Genomic DNA, 9,423 nt, shown 5'->3' with positions numbered 1-9,423 from the left:
ATTCAGTTGTGTGGGTTTCTTATGTATTTTGATATTAACCCCTTAGGAGATATATTGTTACAAATATTTTCTCCGAGTGCATAAGCTGCTTTTTAATTTCATTGATTGGTTTCTCCTGTGCAGAAGCTTTAGGGTTAGATGTACTCCTACTTGTATTTTTGTTTTTTGTTTCTTGTGCTTTTAGTGTCATATTTAATAAGTTATTATCTGAACCAATGTCAAGGAGCTTTTGCCCTATGTTTTCTTGTAGGATTTTTACAGTTTCTGGTTAAATAACAATGAGATATCACCTCCCATCTGTTAGGATGGCTGTTCTAAAGAGGACAATAAATAACAAGCATTGGTGATGGTGTGGAGAGAAGGGAACATTTATACACTGCTGGTTAGAATTTAAGTACAGCCATTAAGGAAAACAGTATGACGGTTCTGGAAATCTAAAAATAGAACTACTCTATGGGTCAGCAATCCCTCTCATAAATTATATATCAATAGGAAATGAAATCAGCATCTTGTAGAGATATCTGCATTCTCTTCCCCCTGCCCAACCGCAGCGTTGTTCCCAACAGCCAAGCCATGGGATCAAGTTACTGTTCATTGATGGATGAGTGGAGAAAGAAATTGTGGGGGAGGTGTTTGTGTGTGTGTGTATAATATATAATAATGTAAATATTTCAGCTTTTATATATATATATATATATATTTTTTTTTTGAGACGGAGTCTCACTCAGGCTGGAGTGCAGTGGCCAGATCTCAGCTCACTGCAAGCTCCACCTCCCGGGTTCATGCCATTCTCCTGCCTCAGCCTCCCGAGTAGCTGGGACTACAGGCGCCTGCCACCTCGCCGGGCTAGTTTTTTATATTTTTAGTAGAGGTGGGGTTTCACCATGTCAGCCAGGATGGTCTTGATCTCCTGACCTCGTGATCACCTGCCTCGGCCTTCCAAAGTGCTGGGATTACAGGCGTGAGCCACCGCGCCCGGCTATTTCAGCTTTTAAAAATGAGAAGATACCGCCATTTGTGATAATATAAATGAACATGGAGGATATTAAGCTAAGTGAAATAGCTTAGGGAGAGAGAAAAATACTGCATAATTTCTGTTATATATGAAACTTTTAAAAAGTTTAAATACATAGAGACACGATAGAATGATGACTGGGGAGAGAAGAGACACAAGGTTTCAGTTATATAAAATAAATGAAACTGGAGGAATAAAGTACAGTTTAAAGGTTATAGTTACTATTTTTATACTATATGCTGGTAATTTTTGAATAGGGTAAACTTTAGGTGCTTTGACACCGAAAGAAAACTACATGAGTTCATGCATATGTTAAATTGCTTTACTGTAATAATCATTTATATGTGTATGTATATATGAATATAATTATGGGCTCATTAAATTTAAATATTATAAATAGGTAACAAAGAATAAAGTTAATTGGAAAACTGTGTCATTAGACTTGATTTTGCCTAAATGACAAACTGAAAGTACCTCCTAAATATTAATATTTGTACATCACATAAATTTCATATATTGGAAATATGTTTAGAGAAAGGAATTATAAATTTTAATACACACAAAATGATGCAGTAAATGCAAAATGGTAGAAAGAGATGAAAATCTGATTAATCAGAGTGGTTAATTCTTAGATATTAATGATGTGTTAGCTGTAATTTCAAGCCATATGCATGTACATTTAATACCAAAGAGTTCACTGTGTACACAGAGATTAATTAAATGAAAAACTGATACATTTACAATGTTATTAATTGACTTTAAAATGATCACAGAAATCAACTGTCTGGTATAAAAAAAATAAAGAGTGTTAAGTAATTATCATAAAGTTTGAAACTAAAAAAAAAAAAAAGCCGGGGACAATGACTCCTGCCTGTAATCCCAGCAATTTGGGAGGCCGAGGCAGGCAGATCATGAGGTCGGAAGTTCGAGACCATCCTGGCCAACATGGGGAAACCCAGTCTCTACTAAAAATACAAAAATTAGCTGGGCATGGTGGCGCATGCCTGTAGTCCCAGATACTCAGGAGGCTGAGGCAGGAGAATTGCTTGAACCTGGGAGGCAGAGGTTGCAGTGAGCCAAGATTGTGCCACTGCACTCCAGCCTGGGGACAGAGCTAGACTTTGTCTCAAAAATAATAATAATAATAATAATAAAACCCAAAGTTTGAAACTTTATTAGAAAGTTAATAAGTGGAAAATTGATCAGCATTTTGGAGCACTAAACAGAGGATGGACAGAATTTTCTAATACCAAGAATATCATTTAATATTGCAAGGGTTTAAATCTAAATTAGTGTCTTTAACTTCACAAAGGCAGAACTCCTATAAGCAATGTTTCTTGAACACTGTAAAATGACAATAAAAATTAAAGTAACAAGTAACATGTAGCCACATGCAAATTTCCTTTCAGATTGTTTTATTATTTTTTTAATTTTAGGCAAATTTTTATTTCAATAGGTGTTTGGGGAACAGGTGGTGTTTGGTTACAGGGATAAGTTTTTTGTGGTTATTTCTGAGATGTTGGTGCATCCATCACCTGAGCAGTGTACACTGTACCCAATGCGTAGTCTTTTATCCCTAAGATTGTTTTAAATGACATCTAGATTAAATAGAACATTCAAACTGAGATTACTTTTATAGCACCAGAGAAATGCTAAGGAGGAAGCTTCATGACTGAAACTAAAAGACCTGAATTTGTATATTTAATTCTACTAATTAAGATTCTTAATTTTAGAGAAGAATAGCAATTCTGCCCACATGCAGGAGTTATGCATTACAGTGGAGCATGATCACTTCAGGTATTTGTCCAAAACATAAAAATTCTTCCAAGTATTAAGAAAATATTTACACTTCATAGATAATGTTAGTGTATAATACATGGGCATTGAATAAGAAAAATTAAAATTTCTCATGTGGCACTGTTCTACACAAAACATTTATGTAAAAATTTTTACTCACAACATGTGTGTACATTTGATGTTTTAGTACAGAATAACATATTCTCAAAGGTCATTTAATGTAGTAACTTAAAAATCTTTAAATTTTACAAGAATTCTAAAACTGCCCAGCAGAGCTGGTAGAAAAATATGGGAACTTCCCAGGACCAGAAGTGAATCAAGAGACATACTAACAAGAGTCATGAAAGCGAGAAGTTAGAGCCGCCTTCAGATATGGCTCTGATTGCAGGGCTGATTACACAGACCTAAAGCCTGTGAGGATTGTCCACTCTGCCCCTTGGAATAAACAGAGAAAATTACTAAGTGGGGCCATCCCAAATGTGAGGTCTGTACAATGTAAGAACCAAATTGTAAATTATGAAACACACAAAATAAGCTACCCAAAAAAGGGAAAGAAGAAATTATATATCACATAAACTTCATAGATTGAAAACATATTTAAAATAATTCAGTAACACAAATGGGGAAAGAGAATATCAAAATAATTTTGAAAACACATGAAGTTCTAAAGCGGGCACTGGGGGCAGTGGCTCATTCTGTACTCCCAGCACTTTGCGGGGGCCAAGGCAAGAGGATCACTTGTGGCCGGGAGTTTGAGACCAGCTTGGGCAACAAAGCAAAAGCTGTCTCTACAACAAATAGATGCAAAAAAAAAAATAAGCCAGGCACGGTGGTATGTGCCTGTAGTATCAGCTGCTGGGGAGGTGTAGGTGAGAGGGTCTCTTGAGACCAGGAATTTGAGGTTGCAGTGAGCTATGACCAGCACTGAACTCAAGCCTGGATGACAGAGAGATTCTTTCTCAAACACACACACATACACACACACACACACACACTAAACAGGCATGTTTTGCGAAGACTGAAATAGAAATTGAACAACTGAAACTTAAATAAATTTAATATACAATGTACGGTTTAATTATTAAATGAGACCAAATTAATAACAACAGGATTAGTGAACTAGAATACTGAAATGAAGAAATAAAACAACTACAGAAAAACAAAATAACCACAATACAATTATGATTATACAGGTACGAAGAATAAAATGAGATGAAATCAAACACATTGGTTTCACTAGCTTACATACAACTAACAAATCACACTAATAACAAATAGTTATAAATTTCTGAAACTGAATATCAGATGTGAACCCTTGAACGCGAAGTGTATTGTGATTAAAAGTGGCCACCAACAAAAAATACTCAACAGAAATAAAAGTCAAACTGTATAACACCAAAGAAAAGAAAAAAAAGTTAAAGCCATGAGAGAGAAGAGAGAACCAATGAAGGTGAGAGCAAACTCTCCAAGAGCCTGTGTTCAGCCAGAAAACAGAGAAATAAGTAAGAGTGCTGGGAGAAGTTACTGTTCAACAAATAATTAGATACTTCACTAACATATTTTGAATAAGTAAGGATGCACTAAATAATTTCCAAAAGTAAAAAAAGGAGAAATCTTATTACCAACATGAGCTTATTAAGAATACACTTCAAAAAGAAAAAAAATTAAAATGAAGTTCAAGGAATTGAAATGCAACAAACTGCAAACATATTGGGCTATCAAATCACGGTAGACGATGAACTAAAGGATCCCTCAAGTCTTTGGCAGCATCAGTTTTCAAACGATTAACATAAAATAACAGTGTTAAACTCTATACATGTAATGAAATAAAATATCAAATTTTCTGATACTTGAATGATTTAACTGGTGTTAGAATCTCTTTTTCAGATAATTATTTGAAAGAAAAAATATGTGATACTTCTGTCTCATCATTTGCAGAATATCAGTTATCCTTTTTTCAGACCTTATTAGCACCAAAGGGCTCACAGTGGTGTAGGCACTGGTCACAAGCTTCTGGACACCCAGGATGGCTAGCTCATAACTTGATACCAGGATCGAGTAGGATGAGAGACTTAAGTCCATCTGGTACATGACCACGAAGAAATTCACCAACGGCAAGATGGTCTTGGTGGCCCTTTTTTTCTGGAGAGACTCTTGGGGAGATTGTTTTGTTTTTTGTTTGTTTGTTTGTTTTTTGACTTGCTCAATCTCTTGATTTAGTGGCACACATAGAATGAATGAATTAGCTCTTAGTTGTGGTATACTTAGTAAGTCTGATCTTGCTTGGAGAAACAGGATCTTAATACTGCAGTCTCAGAACACTTTAAAAACCAAGCCACAGTTTTTCTTTCAAGGATGTGGAAAGCATTCCTCATTCAAATCTGATTAATGGTTTTATAAAGTATGTACCTCATTTTTATTAGTCATTACATTCATGCTGGATTCTAATATTCTTTCTGACGGTGGCGTGTTCAATGACAGAAACTTACAGAGAGAAAATTCCTTCCTTCTCAATTTATAAGCAAACATTTTAAAAGCAACATTTTTGACCTGGTAGGAAGATATTTATATGACATACGCAGCAACCACCTTAAATTGGCAAAAATAACAGAAGAAAAAAATTGTTATTTAATCTTTAAATAATGAGTCTCTATTTGCTACAAATCTACAAATATTTTAAATATATTTCCTTCTACTGCCATAAAAATTAAGATAACCCTCTGTTTAACAGCTTTTGAATATATTAATTTTATAAGGAAATAAAAAAGATTGACTTGCCTCCTGAATCATTGAGTGATAAACTGAACCCTAATTTCCCTCCCTCAAGAACATAAAAATGATGTAAGGTGTATCAAAGTATGTAACAATATTAACAATATTAAAAATGATTTTTCATATGGTCTTTCACTAAAGTAATCAATGTAAAAAGAATATAAAAATGTGTTTTTGCTTGAAGATTTAGTGAATGTCCAAGGAATCACAATTTTTGAGCTTTTACATTCAGGGTACTATACTATGTGAAAATACTATAGTGCCTTACATAAAAAAGCACAGTGATAAAATTTCACATGAAAAATAGCCTAAATATCAATAATAATTACATTCTCCGTAATCGTTTATTATCTAAAACTTCAAAGCCATCCATCTTTTTCAGTGCTTTGAGTGAGCAATCAAAACAATCATGTTTATTCAGGTTTAAAACTTAATTTCTCTGCTTGAAGTCTGGAGGCATAGATGGAAGAGACACTTAAGGTAATTTTGTCTAACTTCTTAAGCCCACGTATGTTGAAACAGTCTATAGTGTCTCATTATGTCATCATTGATGCAACTTCTTCACCAGTGGCATCGTGGGAAATATGAAGGTCTTCAAGCATCTCAGTCAGACTAATTCGAGGTGCTCCTTCATCATCATCACTTTCCACAGGGATGGTTGATTCTCTAAATGTTGACTTTTTTTTCTAATTGCCTCATCTTCTTCAAGATCTTCAAGAAAATCTTGGTATTGCCTTTCATCATCTGTATCCATGTTGTCTCTCTCCAAAGCTCTTTCAATTTCCAGTTTCTACATCACTGATGTTTGGTTCAGTCTTAGTTCTTCTTGATTAATACCACATCTGGAACTCTATCCGAGTTCATTTTGTTGACATGCTCATCATTTAAATTACAGCTGGCCAAATCAAACTGTATCACCAGGTCTCCAGGATTTAGAAGATGTCCCAAATGAGTACGACAAAAATACTGTTTATCTGTATTCATTTCAGATGTCTTCTGTACCCAGACTTCCCTGAGGGTATGCTTTTTTACATCATTCCAGCATCTGCACCACATTTTACATCTCGGACTATGCTGCATTCCATCACAATAAACTCCTCTAGCTGTCTGAGATGACATAAACTATTGAAAGGGTTACTCCAGAAAGTGCTCCCATCAGTATCTGCAACTTGTAGGGTGTTTGGATCAACGAGGTGAATGGCACTGGTTACTCGAATACACACACAAATCTGGTTCATATTTCGCAGGCTTTGCACCGGTTTTGGAGACAGACAGACATTTTCCTTTCATATTGGAACAAGTGTGTGTATGTTTGTGTGTCTGTAGACATACACAAACATGAAAAGTAGACTCAGAATTGCTAGTCCATTTGGGAAGCATTTGCTACCCTTTTGGGAAGCAAATTGTTCAACTAGAATACAGTGTTTTTGTATAGTTCTTAAGTCTTACAGTATCCAATTAAAGTACTGTTTTCCAAAATTGCTTAGGTCAGGACCTTCCATTCTCACACATAGAACGGGATATAGTTTATCTTAAAAAAAAAAAATAGGCTGGGCATAGTGGCTCATGCCTGTAATACCAGCACTTTGGGAGCCCGAGGCAGGCAGATCGCGAGGTCAGGAGTTCAAGACCAGCCTGGCCAATTTAGTGAAACTCCATCTCTACTGAAAATACAAAAATTAGCCGGGTGTGGTGGCGGGTGCCTGTAGTCCCAGTTACTCGGGAATCTGAGGCAGGAGAATCGCTTGAACCGGGAAGGCAGAGGTTGCCATGAGCTGAGATTGCACCACCGCACTCTAGCCTAGGTGACAGAGGGAGAGTCTGTCTCAAAAAAACAAACAAACAAACAAAAAACATCAAAAAATTTAACTATGCTACAACATGCATTAACCTTAAGGACAGTATGTCAAGTAAAATAAACTGATCACAAAACAACAAATTCTAAGTGGTTCAGCTTTTATGAGGTACCTGGCATAGGTAAATGCATGGAGACAGAAAGTACAATAGTGGTTGCCAAGGTCAGGGGGAGGGGAAAATGGAGATTGTTGTTTAATGGGTGCAGAGTTACACTTTTCCAAAACAAAAAATGTTCTGGAGGTGGATGGTTATGATGGTTGCACAGTAATGTGAAAACATTTATTACTTCTAAAATGTACACTTAAAATAGATACAATGGTACATTTTGTAGTATGTGTGTTTCGTCACTATTTTAAAAAGGGAAGTTGTCAGCTTTAGTATAATAATAGGCAAATACTATAAATCTAAAAATAAAAAGTAATTATCATTGTGTAAGAATACACACAGTTCTTAAATAATATTTTAAAAAATATATTACTAACTGATAGGTGATTGATTCAAACACAAATAACAGGAGAAAAACAAACTTAAGCATGAGAATTTTATATGATACTTGGGAGGGCTTCTGTAAGTATAAAATAAAACATCAAAGTAATTTAGGATAAGATTCATACATTTGAATGTTATTTTTTCTAAAAGCTCAAACAGCAACAAAGTCAAAATTAATTGGAGACTATATAATGAATTACAGCGTATTCTGTAAGCAGATAATTTATTTTAATAAAAACTCCAACAAAACAAAACTAACAAAAGTGGGCCAATTATTTGAAATACAAATAATATTGCCTAAAATGCTTCATGAGTTTGCGTGTCATCCTTTCCCAGGTACCACGCTCATCTTCTCCGGGTCATGCCAATTTTAGTGTATGTGCTGCTGAAGTGAGCACTGGTTCTGGATTTATTAGTTAATTTATTTTTGAGACAGGGCTTCACTGTGTCTTCCAGGCTGGAATACAGTGGCATGATCATGGCTCACTGCAACCTCCGCTTTCCAGGGCTCAAGAAATCCTCCCGCCTGAGCCTCCCAAAGTGTTGAGATTACAGGCATGAGCCGCTGTGCCCAGCCTGGAATGTTTGTTGTACTAGACACTCCCACTACATTTTTCTTTAAAAATTACTGAGTTGTTCAGCTCCTTAAAAGGATCTTTGGTGTTTTATACATCAAAATATGTGAGGCCAGGTGTGGTGGCTCAGGCCTGTAATCCCATCCGTTTGGGAGGCCAAGAAGAGTTTGAGACCAGACTGGCTAACATAGTGAAACCACCATCTCTACAGGAAAAAAAAAAAAAAAAAGCTGGGTGTGGTGGCACAAATCTGTAGTCCTAGCTACTTGGGAGGCTGAGGCAGAACTACTTGAGCCCAAAAGTTTGAGGCTGCAGTAAGCTATGATCGTGCCACTGCACTCCAACCGGGATGACAAGGCAAGACTCTGCCTCAAAAATAAATAAATAAAATCAAATAGACAATAGAATCTTCTGAGCTTTTCACCCTTTCCACGGGGTATAGGTGCCCGCAAGAAATAGTGAATGTTACAGGCTAGACATTTTTCATTGCAATGCAACTAGGATACCATTTCTAACCGTGTTCCTGTGCAGACGTAGAATGAAAAGCCAGTCGACTGGGGCTGCAGCAGGAATTCAGGCATCGTGCAGATGGCTCAATTTGAAGGGCCTTTTCTTTTTCTTTTTTTTTTTTTTGAGATGGAATCTTGCTTTGTCACCCAGGTTGGAGTGCAGTGGTGTGATCTCGGCTCACTGTCACCTCCATCTTCCAGGTTAAAGCAATTCTTATGCCTCAGCCTCCTGAGTAGCTGGGATTACTGCTGTGTGCCACCACGCCCAGCTAAGTTTTGTATTTTTAATAGAGATGGGGCTTCACCATTTGGCCAGGCTGGTCTTCAATTCCTGATATCACGTGACTCTCCAGCCTCGGCCTCCCAAAGTGCTGGGATCACAGGCATGAGCCACCATGCCTGGCCGATA

General features: G+C 36.5%; 1 non-coding gene and 1 pseudogene across 1 annotated transcript; both read right to left on the bottom strand.

Annotated features, from left to right (window-relative positions):
* Positions 1-6,120: 6,120 nt before the first annotated feature.
* Positions 6,121-9,086, bottom strand: LOC101004924 (annotated as a pseudogene).
* Positions 8,217-8,328, bottom strand: LOC116274729. The gene has a single exon (XR_004183510.1). It is a non-coding gene; the product is annotated as a U6 spliceosomal RNA (small nuclear RNA).
* Positions 9,087-9,423: the final 337 nt, after the last annotated feature.

The sequence above is a fragment of the Papio anubis genome, chromosome 4 (assembly GCF_008728515.1).
Source record: "Papio anubis isolate 15944 chromosome 4, Panubis1.0, whole genome shotgun sequence".
NCBI classification, from domain to species: domain Eukaryota; kingdom Metazoa; phylum Chordata; class Mammalia; order Primates; family Cercopithecidae; genus Papio; species Papio anubis.
The sequence above is the reverse complement of the archived record's forward strand: the minus strand, read 5'-3'. Positions and strand labels throughout refer to the sequence as shown.